This window comes from Bos javanicus, chromosome 26, assembly GCF_032452875.1.
Source record: "Bos javanicus breed banteng chromosome 26, ARS-OSU_banteng_1.0, whole genome shotgun sequence".
Classification (NCBI taxonomy): Eukaryota; Metazoa; Chordata; class Mammalia; order Artiodactyla; family Bovidae; genus Bos; species Bos javanicus.
In genome coordinates this window covers 33994598-34007176 of record NC_083893.1, presented here as the reverse complement: position 1 = coordinate 34007176, position 12579 = coordinate 33994598, and the positions used below count along the sequence as shown (strand labels likewise).

General features: G+C 47.6%; 1 long non-coding RNA gene across 1 annotated transcript; it reads right to left on the bottom strand.

The window, feature by feature from the left end:
• Positions 1–3709: 3709 nt before the first annotated feature.
• Positions 3710–12270, bottom strand: LOC133239429 (uncharacterized). Its single transcript, XR_009733835.1, has 3 exons — positions 11630–12270; positions 11052–11260; positions 3710–6302 (listed from the first exon to the last, which is right to left on the bottom strand). It is a non-coding gene; the product is annotated as an uncharacterized LOC133239429 (long non-coding RNA).
• Between the last annotated feature and the right edge of the window lie 309 nt (positions 12271–12579).

Here is a 12579-nt window from a genome sequence, read left to right as displayed (position 1 = left end):
AAGCCACCATCAATTAAAGCCTCAGTGTGTCCCCGAGCTGTTCAGGGCCTCCACGTCATGCTTGGGCAGTGCTTTCTTACTGAGGAGCTCCTAGCTTCTGGTGTCAGCTGAGATGTTGCCAGAGCATTTTGTTTCTACCCATCGTGCCCTTCCTCCTGCAAGTGATTGCTGCAGCGGCCATATGCTCCCTCCAGGGCTGGAGCTTTCCAGCAAATGGATTTGTTTCTCAGCTTTGGGAAGAAAGTAAGAGAGAAATCCAGCTTTCAAATTAAGGGCACATGAAGTTCAGGGGCTTCCAAGTTAAGTCAAGACAATCATTCCCTTCTTTGAAGGAACCCTACTGCCCTCGCCCATGCGAGCCAAGCCGGGGGTTGGAGGTTCCCCTCCTCTCGCTGTCTATCAAGGGTCATTGGAAGCGCAGCCAGCTGTGAATAGAAGGAAGCCCAGAGAGGGAGCAGAGTGCCTGTCGGTGGTCAGGGGCAGCTGGAGGTGGAGAGGAAGGCATTGTAGAGGGGAGAAGCCTCAGGCAGCCTCATTTCTAAGCTGGCTCATCTGTTGGCAAGTGTCTGGACAGAGCTTTGAAAGATGCCCTGGGGGTGGGAAGTGAGCTGGAAACTGCCCCCGTTCCAGACACTTTGCTCACCGCTGTGGGTCCCCATTCACTTCCCAAATCCTCATCACTTGAGGATTTCCCACAGCTTGAACCACAGCCCAGGCCTTCTTTTCTTTCCAGAGCCCCAGCCCCACCTCCAGCAGTGCCTCTGCCGCCCCCCTCCCCCGCCCCCCAATCCGGGGTGTAAGGCCGGTTTCTCCTCCTTTTGCACGGGGTCCCTCGCAGCCCACGGGGAGGCTGATCCCTGCTGCCAGTAACCTTCTTGGTGGTTTTCACTCTAGGAAGGAAAACCGCACTCATTTCGTCTTTCTCGTTTCTAGGTGGTTCCTGGCTTGACATGCAGGGAATTTTTTTTTTCAGGGAGCTATTTTCATTTAATGTAGGATCATATTTGCTTTAGTAGCGGGGTGCGTTTCTTCAGCTTTGGTCATAATACTGAAGTATTCTTAGACATTTCCAAACTGGCTTTAATGGGGAGTGTAAAATACAGTTTTCCTTAATAAAGTCTTGAATAAAAGACTGTTGTGCTGCATTGGGAACCAGCAGTACATCCTCCGTGGCGGCTGTTTAGAGGAACCATCACCCACTGCCTGGCGGTTCCTGTGCCTCATTTTATCACGCTTGGGAACCAGGAGGTTTAGTTTTGCCTTTACTTCAAAGGCCACTGGAAGAGAGGGAGGAGCTGCATTACTTAGAGCCTACCAGGTCTAAAAATTCACCCATTTCCCAACCCCCCTTGTCACCCCTATGTCACAGCCTGGGTGGGACGCCAACTTCCCCACTCCTCATGAAGATCAGAGATTTTGAGACTGGCCTTTATTGGCATGATTGGCATCTTTGCCAGCTGTGCGTATATGGATAACAATCTAATGATCATCCCGAAAGCTACAAAGATGATGATAGTGAAGACAGAGGCACATTTTTAAGGAATCCAGTTTGTGTTTTTGTTGTTCAGTCGCTAAGTCGTGTGCGACTCTGCGACCCCAAGGACTGCAGCACACCAGTTAATGTTTAGCACTCACCTGAAAGAACAGGAATGCAAATTCTCAAAGCACTTAGGTTTTAGTCCTGGAGCCGGGCAGGATACAAAATGATCCAGGGCGGTCCTCAGCCAGAACGTGGCTGGAGAACTCAGATGGTGACTGCTGCACGCATGGATTATGTCGCTGTCACTTTCAACAGTTACTATTTTAACCAGGTCGCACCTAATCTCTGCCTGCTGGGAAAGTCAGCTGTGTCCTTCCTTGGGCCCCCCTCCAGCCCCAGCATAACAAGGGCGTTTCTAGCCCTTTCGGCAGGGGGCGTGTCCTGCCCAGAATAGAGCTTGTCTCCTGGGCCACCTTGGGCTTTCCTTGTGGCTCAGCTGGTGAAAAATCCGTCTGCAATGCGGGAGACTCGGGTTCGATCCCTGAGTTGGGAAGATCCCCTGGAGAAGGGAAAGGCTACCCACTCCAGTATTCTGGCTTGGAGAATTCCATGGACTGTATAGTCCATGGGGTCACAAAGAGTCAGGCACAACTGAGTGACTTGCACTCACTCACTTACCTGGGGGACTGAGGGGGCCTCTTGGCTTCAGAAAGCCAACCCCAGAGGTCAGACCCATATGAGACGGTGAGCATTCCTCCAGAGGGTGGGAGGAAAAGGGGAAATGGGTTTCTAATGTAAATCATTGCTCACACCCAAGTTTCAGTTCCATTTCAGAATGCAAAGGGGGCTTCCCAGGCAGGTGCAAAGAACATGCCTGCCAATGCAGGATACGTGAGAGACACAGGTTCGATACTTAGGTAGGGAAGGAAGTGGCAACCCACTCCAGTTTTCTTGCTTGGGAAATCCTATAAATCCCATGGACAGAGGAGTCTTGCGGGCTACAGTCCATGGGATTGCACTGAGTTGGACACGACTGAAGCGACTTAGCCCTGGGTGTTCTTTGGAGAGAATGATGCTAAAGCTGAAGCTCTAGTACTTTGGCCACCTCATGTGAAGAGCTGACTCATTGGAAAAGACTCTGATGCTGGGAGGGATTGGGGGCAGGAGGAAAAGGGGACGACAGAGGATGAGATGGCTAGATGGCATCACTGACTCGATGGACGTGAGTCTGAGTGAACTCCGGGAGTTGGTGATGGACAAGGAGGCCTGGCATGCTGCGATTCATGGGGTCGCAAAGAGTCGGACACGACTGAGCGACTGAACTGAGCTGAACTGAAGCGACTTTGCATGCACACCTGCAAAGAGTTCTGCTCTGCTCTACTTCAGAGAAAGTAAGCTGGAGACAGGGAAAGTGTTGACATAGAGTTAAAACGTTGGCCCCTTCGCAGTGACCAGCCACTTCTGGCCTGAGGGGAGGAGCAGTGCATTCCATTTTTCCCCAAAGAAGACAAGTCAGGATTCAAGAGCTGGTTTATTATTATTATTGGAGTATAATTGCTTTACAATATTGTGTTAGCTTCTGCTGTACCATGCAGTGTATGAGCTATATGTATACATATTTCCCTTCCTTCTTGGACCTCCTCCCCCTTCCCCCCACCCCCATCCCACCTCTCTAGGTCATCACAGAGCACAGGGCCCAGCTTCCTGTGCTAAACAGCAGCTTCCCACTAGCTATCTGTTTCACATATAGCAGTGTGTATGTGTCAACCCTAGTCTCCCAGTTTCTTCCACCCTCTCCTTCCCCACCGTGTCCACATGTCCAAGGGCTGCTTTAATTGGAATTAGGCCTACCTGAAGAAGTCTATTTTTTCTCAAAATCTTTGTGATTCTCTGTGTGTTGCTCAAGTAGGAAATGTGAATATTGGATAAACAGGGAATATAGGAGGGAGGTTTGAGCTTTCCTGTGGGGGAAGTGGGGCCGGGCAGGGGAGGATCCTGAGTTATTTTCCAGCTCTGCTAAATACTAATTGAATTTTAGCTCTAAATACTAATTGAACGAAAAGTCACCTGAAATGAAAGGAACATTGGAATTGGTGTCTGTGTGTGTACAACCCCTCAGGGAATCAAACACTGAGAAAGCAGTGAGTAAATTAGAGACCCATGACTCATTAGCAGCCGTGAAGCAGGGGTGTTCCCCTTAAGTCAATTGTTTTATTTGATAAAGAATTTTCGAACTGGGGCATGTGGACTAAAGTTCATTCTGTCTCTTACAGGATGTTAATGTCTTTGAGCCTGTGCTAGTCTGTAAGGGCTGCCATAACAAAAGACCGCAGACTGGGTGACTTAAACAACAGACATTTATTTTCTCACAGTCCCAGAGGCTAGACATCAAAGACCAAGGTGTCGGGGGTTTTCTTCTTCCTGAGGTCTCGCTCCTTGGCTTGCAGAAGGCTACCGTCTTGCCAAGTCCTCACTCGGTCATCTCTCTGTGCTCCTATGATGTTCTGATGTCTTCTTTCTGTGCCCTAATATCCTTTTATTTTAAGGACACCAATCAGATTAGGACCACCCTAACAACCCCATTTTAGCTTAATTACCTCTTTTTAAAATTGATTACTTTTGTCTGCACTGGGTCTTGTTGCTATGCAGGATTTCTCTAGTTGCACCAAGTGGGGGCTATTCTCTAATTGCAGTGCGCAGGCTTCTCACTGCAGTGGCTTCTCTCTTTGCAGAGCACGGGCTCCAGGGTGCAAGGGCTCAGTAGTCGTAACACTCCAGCTTACTTGCCACACAGCATATGGACTCTTCCTAGACCAGGGATCAAACCTGTATCCCTGGTATCGGCAGGCAGTTTCTTAACCACTGGACCACCAGGGAAGTCCCTTAATTATCTCTTTAACGACACTGTCCCCAGTAGAGTCACATTCTGAGGACCTGGGGGGTAAGGCTTCCACACATGAACTTGGGGGGACACAATTCAGCCCATTCCCTGGTAGCTCACATGGTAAAGAATCCGCCTGTAATGCTGGAGACCCTGTTCGATTCCTGGGATGGGAAGATCCCTTGAAAAAGGGAAAAGCTACCCACTCCAGTATTCCAGCCTGGAGAATTCCATGGACAGAGGAACCTGGCGGGCTCAAAGAGTCAGACACGACTGAGTGACTTTCACTTTTTACTTTCAACTCAGCCCATAAGAGAGTACCAGTTTCCTCACTGGGAAAACTGGAGTAAAACTGCCCCTCCTTTCCTGTGTTGAAGCTCAAATGAGATGAAGTAAGTAAAAAAAGTGACTTTGAAGGGCATCAGATTCTACAGAAAGGAAAATTGTTATCTTACAAGGGTGAGATAAGCAGCTTAGGACTGGAGGTCTTATAGTGAAGTGAAGTTGCTCAGTCATGTCTGACTCTTTGCGACCCCATGGACTGTAGCCTACCAGGCTTCTCAGTCCATGGGATTTTCCAGGCAAGAGTACTAGAGACCAATATAAAGTTGTGTCCTCTATATATACCTGAGCTTTGAAGGACAAGTCTGCCAGGAAAAGATGCACTGGCAAAGGTGCGGCTAAATATCATGCTTTCTTGGCTCTGAGCTTAAATGCCAATCACGTTTCCATTCGTTTATTCCTCACCATTGATTTCACACCTACTCTGCTGGGCACTGGGTCACTGTGATCCATTATCTACAAATGATGCAGAATGGCATGCTGGCTAGATGAATTTTATAGGAAATGTCATTAAGCAGGAGAAGACTTCTAATTTGTCTTCCTGTGCAGCTTATGGGGAGCTCTGCTAAAAATATCTCTTGCTTTCAACAACTTCCCCTGACTCTTCTTCCTTCCTCAATCACAGGGGCCTGCTCAGGATCTGGAGGCTCAGAAGAACTCAGAGGAGGTCACCCTGGGGCGGGGAATGGAACCACATAGGTTAAACTCAGGGTGGAAAAATTCAGAGTCTGTCACTCTTAAAGACTGAATGTCTGCTACAGTGAGGCAGACATTCCTGGGTTCTATGGAAAATAAGGGTCAGTTACACACACACACAGGAGTGTACAGAAGCCAGAAGAAGTTGCACTTGTCCTTAAGTAAAGTGCAAGGCACAGGTATTCCTTACTGTTTGGGCTTCCCAAGCTCTGCAGATGCATGGCACAAGTTCATAGGGAGTAAAACAACACCATCAGGCACCCTGGATCTCTTTCTTGAATTTTGAAACTTTGAAGTTAAATGAGCATACAACCAAGCTCTGATCTCAGCCATGGGGAACCCCGTCTCTGTTGGGTTCTAGTCACCTGATGGGGTATGGGCAGGATGGGAAAAAGAGTCACATCCTCCTCAGGAATCCAAGAGCAAAGTGGGGACTGCTTTGATTTCTTTTATTTTTTTAATGATTATTCTTTTATTTCGGTTCTCTATATCTTCCTGGCTCAAACTGGTATTTTAAACAAAATTTTCTAGAAAAATTGTTTATATTATCTATGTTGAAGTTTATAAGCCTAAACATGTTTATAGTATTTTTCTGATATTTTTTATATCCCTACTGTATGCATACCTACGTATCCTTTTTTACTCCTTTGCATTTTTCTATGATTTCCTTTTTTTAAAAAGTTTATTTATTTATTTGGCTGCATTGGGTCTTAGCTGGGGCATGCGGGATCTAGTTTCCTGACCAGTGATCAAAGCTGGGCCCCTGCACTGGAAGCACAGAGTCTTAGTCATGGGCCACCAGCAAAGTCTTCTGGTGCCCAGGCCTGAATCTGAAGTCTCACAGTCCAGGAGGAGTTCCAAGAAGAGATAAGTCCACAGCCACAAAATAGATGTTGCAATAATCTGAGGCAGAAAGGAGACCCACAGTAAGCACTGAGGAGGAAAGAACAAAAGGGCATCAGATTTTGAGACTGATGCATGGCTCAGTACACTAAGAAGGTGCTCAAGAGAGCATCAGAAAGCCCATGACAAAAGAAACCTTGAAAAAATGGGAAGAAGAGGGACCTCGGGAATTTAACTTTTTGCCTTGGGCCAACAGACCATTTTGTGGTTCTGAAACTCCTTCGGACGTCAATCTTGCTTTATTTCCAAAAGAGGACTGGAAATCGGAATGAGGAAGCCAAGAATATCAAACAGCCTTAGATCCTTGGTTAAAAACATTAGCAGCAACATGCAGCAGAGCTCACCTCCCCCATGCTTCGCATTTCATTGTAAAAGGAAAACCACAAGCCGAATCCTGCAGAGGCTGTTATAATTAACTCACAAGCCCTCCTTTGCTTCCTAGTGGTTTCTGAGTCTCTGAGGTGCAGAAAGTAATGTGAGAAGGGGTTATTTAATAAGCGTTGTGGGAGGAGGAAACAAAAACACGTTTTTAGTCCCTTTTGCTAAAAGAGTCCATCAAGTCGATTTAATTTACTGTTTTACTGTTTCCAGGCTCCGGGGAATCTTCTCTGTGGGACATTTATCTATGTCGATTTGGAATAAGAGGAGTTAACATGTGTTGATTAAGTTTTTTTTTTTTCTTTTTAATCAAGGTTTTAATAGCAACTAACAAGAGACCAAGTCTGGCCCTTCAAAGCAGAAAAAGCATTTATTAAAGTGTATTAGATGATGTCAACCCACTCCAGTGTTCTTGCCTGGAGAATCCCAGGGACGGGGGAGCCTGGTAGGCTGCCGTCTATGGGGTCGCACAGAGTTGGACACGACTGAAGTGACTTTGCAGCAGCAGCAGCAGAATCCCAGGGGATGGAGAATAAAGCTTGGAGACTGTGTAATCAGCCACAATCCCTGACATCAATTCTGGGACTGTCCTCAAGGATGCTCCACTGAGTTCACTTTGGGCAAAGAGGCTATAGTTTGTCCTGGACCAGATCTCACACTGAACAAACTGCTAGGTCCTCTGTTATTAAACTGGCTGTACCAGAGAAGGCAATGGCACCCCACTCCGTACTCTTGCCTGGAAAGTCCCATGGATGGAGGAGCCTGGTGGGCTGCAGTCCACGGAGTCGCTAGGAGTCGGACACGACTGAGTGACTTCACTTTCACTTTTCACTTTTATGCATTGGAGAAGGAAATGGCAACCCACTCCAGTGTTCTTGCCTGGAGAATCCTAGGGATGGAGGAGCCTGGTGGGCTGCCATCTATGGGGTCGCACAGAATCGGACACGACTGAAGCGACTTAGCAGCAGCAGCAGCAACAGTGGTCATCATAGCAGACCCCCCAAACCTGAACCAGGATCCTCTGGTTCTCAGACTGTTCCTCCTTCTCCTAAGACCTGTATGAGGATCTCCCCCTACCCCATCTTTTATGGGAAACTCAACTTGGGCCAATGGGAGGGGGCTCATGCTCTGAAACTATGCCCACATCCCTTGCTGTAGATACCCCTATTGCTTTTGCTCAGGTTGGAGTCTTTCTGTTGAGAATGACACCTGGGGCTTCAGCTTGATGGTCAATAATGTTTACAGAGGTGGTCCACTCCCCTTGCTAACTGAGCCCTCTTCTTGTTCTGCTGTGGGGCTGGCAGGCACTCCTGTTTCTTTGACTGCTTGGCCTGTTAGAGCAAGCTGGTGCACGTCTAAAGGAGGGACAGGTATGAAGCCTCAAGCGGCAGTGTAATCTAGACCCATATCAGCAAAGAAAATTCTCACCTGCAGTGCGGGGCTCTTTTCCTGCAGGGAAAGCCAGGCTTATTTTTATGCAGAGTGGTCACCTTGGAAGCCCCCAAGACAGTAAAGGACCCCTACATACATGCTAAGTCATTTCAGTCGCATCTGACTCTTTGTGACCCTGAGGACTGTAGCCCACCAGGCTCCTATGTCCAGGAGATTCTCCAGGCAAGAATACTGGAGTGGGTTGCCATGCCCTTCTCCAGGGGATCTTCCTGACCCAGGAACTGAATGCATCTCCTACATTACAGGTGGATTCTTTACCTGCTAAGCCACTGGGGAAGCCCCAAAGATCCCCTACTACTCTCTATTGGCTACTGCTGTTGACACTCTTGACAATGGTCATGGAAAGGACGGCTCCATCCTTTTCTTTTTCTCCATCTCCCTCTGGGGTTGGAGTATGGTACAGGGCCTGGTGCTACTTCTTCCCATGACTGGGTTATGTGTCACCCCTCACAGGTTGGTGGTACGAGGCTATATATTGAACTTTTAACCTGGTAGAATAACCAGCTCAGAACTAACTATGCCTATTTTTGCCCAGCTGTAAGCTCATCAGGAAAAAATGAGAATCATTTTTCCCCTCTTCTCCCAAGAGAGGGGCCAGATACTCTGTCCTGGGTGCTTGGACTTCTCTCATCTCAGGGGAACATTAGATGCCTGTGTTTTCAACAGTCTAGATTCCTGCAGGAGATAGGATCCATTGGAATGATGAGGGCTCTGTGGGTTGAAGGGGAGGGTGCAGGGGATGGAGGCCAGATGCAAGAAGGGAGGTTCTGAAATGGTGAAGACCCACCATAACTTGCAGGCACCACCTCGTGAAAGGGGACACCTTGGATAAAGGCCAGTTACCTGCACATCAGGTACTGATGTCAGATGCTCTAACAGCCAAGGCAAGTGCCCCCTGGTGCCCAGCCTGGTAGGTGAGGGGTGGAGCACTCACCATTAACTGCTGCCCAGTTCCTGGACCAGGCTGGCCTGGGCTCACAGAGCTAGTGAGGCTGGCTTCCAATGCATGCACAGCAGTGAACAGATGGCTGTGGACTGCACCCATGAGGGGATCAGCTGAGCACTGCCCTTACATTTACACTTCGAGAATCATTTACAGCCCTACTAAGTTCCCTGGGTCCCTTACAACCCAAGACTGATTGTGGGAGCGCCAAAGAATAAAATAGATTCTGGACTTCTCCCTGATCCTTAAAATACCTTATTTTGGAAAGTTTAAATGTACAGAAAGACTCTTACTCCTTGAAAGGAAAGTTATGACCAACCTAGATAGCATGTTCAAAAGCAGAGACATTACTTTGCCAACAAAGGTTCGTCTAGTCAAGGCTATGGTTTTTCCTGTGGTCACGTATGGATGTGAGAGTTGGACTGTGAAGAAGGCTGAGCGCCGAAGAATTGATGCTGTTGAACTGTGGTGTTGGAGAAGACTCTTGAGAGTCCCTTGGACTGCAAGGAGATCCAACCAGTCCATTCTGAAGGAGATCAGCCCTGGGATTTCTTTGGAGGGAATGATGCTGAAGCTGAAACTCCAGTACTTTGGCCACCTCACGCGAAGATTTGATTCATTGGAAAAGACTCTGATGCTGGGAGGGATTGGGGGCAGGAGGAGAAGGGGACGACAGAGGATGAGATGGCTGGATGGCATCACTGACTCGATGGACGTGAGTCTGAGTGAACTCCGGGAGTTGGTGATGGACAGGGAGGCCTGGCGTGCTGCGATTCATGGGGTCGCAAAGAGTCGGACATGACTGAGTCACTGAACTGAACTGAACTGAACAGAAATGTTGCAGATAGTTCAGAGAGTTCCTGTCTACCCTTCACTCAATTTGTCCCAAACTGAGGCAAATTGAGTGAGGGGTAGGCCCTGTGAACCAGTGACTTTTCTGGCACCTTGTTAAAACTCAGACACCATCATTGGTACACTATATTAAATAAACTCCAAACTTTATTTGGATGTAACTAGTTTTTTCCACGAATGTCCTCTTTCTGTTCCAGGATCTAATCCAGGGTCTCCTCAGTCTCCTCTCTGATCTATGGCAGTTTCTCAGTCTTCCCTAGTTTTTCATGACCTTGACATCTTTAAGGAGGGCTGGCCAGCTATCCTATAGAATGTCCCTGGGTTTCACATGTTTTTCTCATATTAGGCTTGGGCTGGGGAACTTGGGGACTTGCCCTTTTCATCCCATTACATCATATCAGAGGGATCCTGACACCCACATAACATCACCAGTAAGGTCAGCTCTCATCACTTGTTGAAGGAGGTATCTGCAAAGTTTCACCACTGTCAAGTCACTGTTTCCATTTCCATAGTCTATTCTTTAAAAGCCATCCAACCCTGTTTTATTTGCAATAGAAAAATAAAGAAATGAGATGCTGCTTGCAGCTGAGTGTGGTGGAACAATTCCTGCCTGGTATATTTATTCTTGAACAAGGGTTTTCTTGAAGCCCTCTGCCTCAACCAAAAGTAGCAACTCTAATGGTAGAAATTTCAGGCTCTGTGACAGTTGGGCGTGGGCGTATGGGCTTGGGCGATAAATGTAAGCAGTGTTCTCATCCTACCACTCAGCCAGTGCCCTCCTCCTCCGCCTATGTATAGAGCCAGAGCACGGAGGATCCTGCTCATAAAATATTAGCACGGACTTGAAAACTTAACACACCTACCTATATCTAAGGGACTGTCCTTCTCCTTAGTCTCTAATACAGGGTGTGAGTGCAGATTTAGAAGGGGTGATGATTGTTTACCCAGGACAAGCAGAGCCTATTCGGTTGAAGATGTAATAGAGAGGAATATGGCTCCCTTTCTATTTCAAGCCCACAGTGCAGTTGCCAATGAGACAGTCATTACTTTGCAGGAGCAAGACCTTCCCTACATCTTAGAGACTAGATCCGATATAAGGATGAAAATAGGTATGCAACCCTCACCTGTGTTTCTGCTCATCAAGGAGAAAGATGCTTGCTCTCCAAGTCTTGTTGTGGCCACTTCCAGCTCCAGGTATCACTTTCAGTGCCTCTTATTTTCCCAATTGTTCTGAGGACCCTGTGAGTTATGGATTTGCAGGCTTAATGCTTTAGACAGAAAGTACTTCTGTGGTTGGAATCAGCAGGAAGACTCTGTGAATCATTCAGAGTATCTGAAATGACAAAGTAATTATTGGACATTGCAGAAGTTGTTTATTGGGCTTCTAACTCAAAGAGAAACAAGGGATTTAGCAGCAGATTTACAGCAATAAAGCATGGCAATGTTTATTCACACTTTGTACTGCCAGCATTAAAATTCAGTTCCATAAGTCTTTGACTTGGGCCTGTAGCAGAAATCATCTCAGAATATCTCTCTGACGTGGGTTGTGTGACAGCAGTTCGGCAGAAGGCTGGAGTGAGGCATAGATGTGAGAGGAGTCTTGAAGAGGCCCTGGAGACTAGGGTGGGGCCTCAGGGGGCTTCTGAAATTAGGAAGGCCCAGCTGCACCCTGAGCCTCCTCGAGATGGAGGCTGAAACTTACCTCACACATTCACCTCCAGTTGGCTCTACCTTGATCTTTTATTTAAACACCTTTTGCTGAAAGTCAGGCTCTGGGGTGGAGGACTAGAACCAGATTTCACCTCTGCTCCTAAGAGGTTCACAGCTTGGTGGGGGTGCGAGCAGGAGGAGAGTGATGCGAAAGAGACATGAACAACCGGGCAGTTAAACCAGTGCCTGGAGTTGCCTAGGTGACGACGTGGGGTAGGAGTTGGGGGAGGGATTCTAGGGAAAGACGGAGCAAAAGACCCAAGAGGCAGACTGGGAGAGCTGCAGGTTAACTATCCCAACTTGCAGGTTAACTACCCCAACCCATATAACTATCCCTACGTTATATCCCAATGTAAATAGCAATGAGATGTTGCTTCTCTTTAAGAAAAAAAAAATGACGTAGCAATTAAACTTCATTTGGAAAAATAAACACAACGACTGAGTTAAGAAGGTCTGGGAAAAGCATAATGAGCAGAGAAGAAGCCTTAACTATTACAGGAGATCTGTATGTGCGCAGCCACTCAGTCGTGTCTGATTCCGTGTGGCCCCAGGGACAGTAGCCTGCCAGGCTCCTCTGTCCATGAGATTCTCCAGACAAGAATACTGGAGTGGGTTACCACTTTCTATGCCAGGGGATCTTTCTGACCCAGGGATTGAACCTCCATCTCCTGTGTCTCCTGCATTGGCAGGTAGATTCTTTATGACTAATGCCACCTTGGAAGCCCAAGGAGCTCTGAAAACTACTTTAAAACTCTATGCTATGGGCAAAAGAATTGATAAGTGGCTGGACAGAACACAACAGTCAACCTAAAGAGACCCCAGAATATTTAAGTACCCATCCACTCCAGTGTTCGTGCCTGGAGAATCCCAGGGACGGGGTAGCCTGGTGGGCTGCCATCTATGGGGTCGCACAGAGTCAGACACGACTGAAGCGACTTAGCA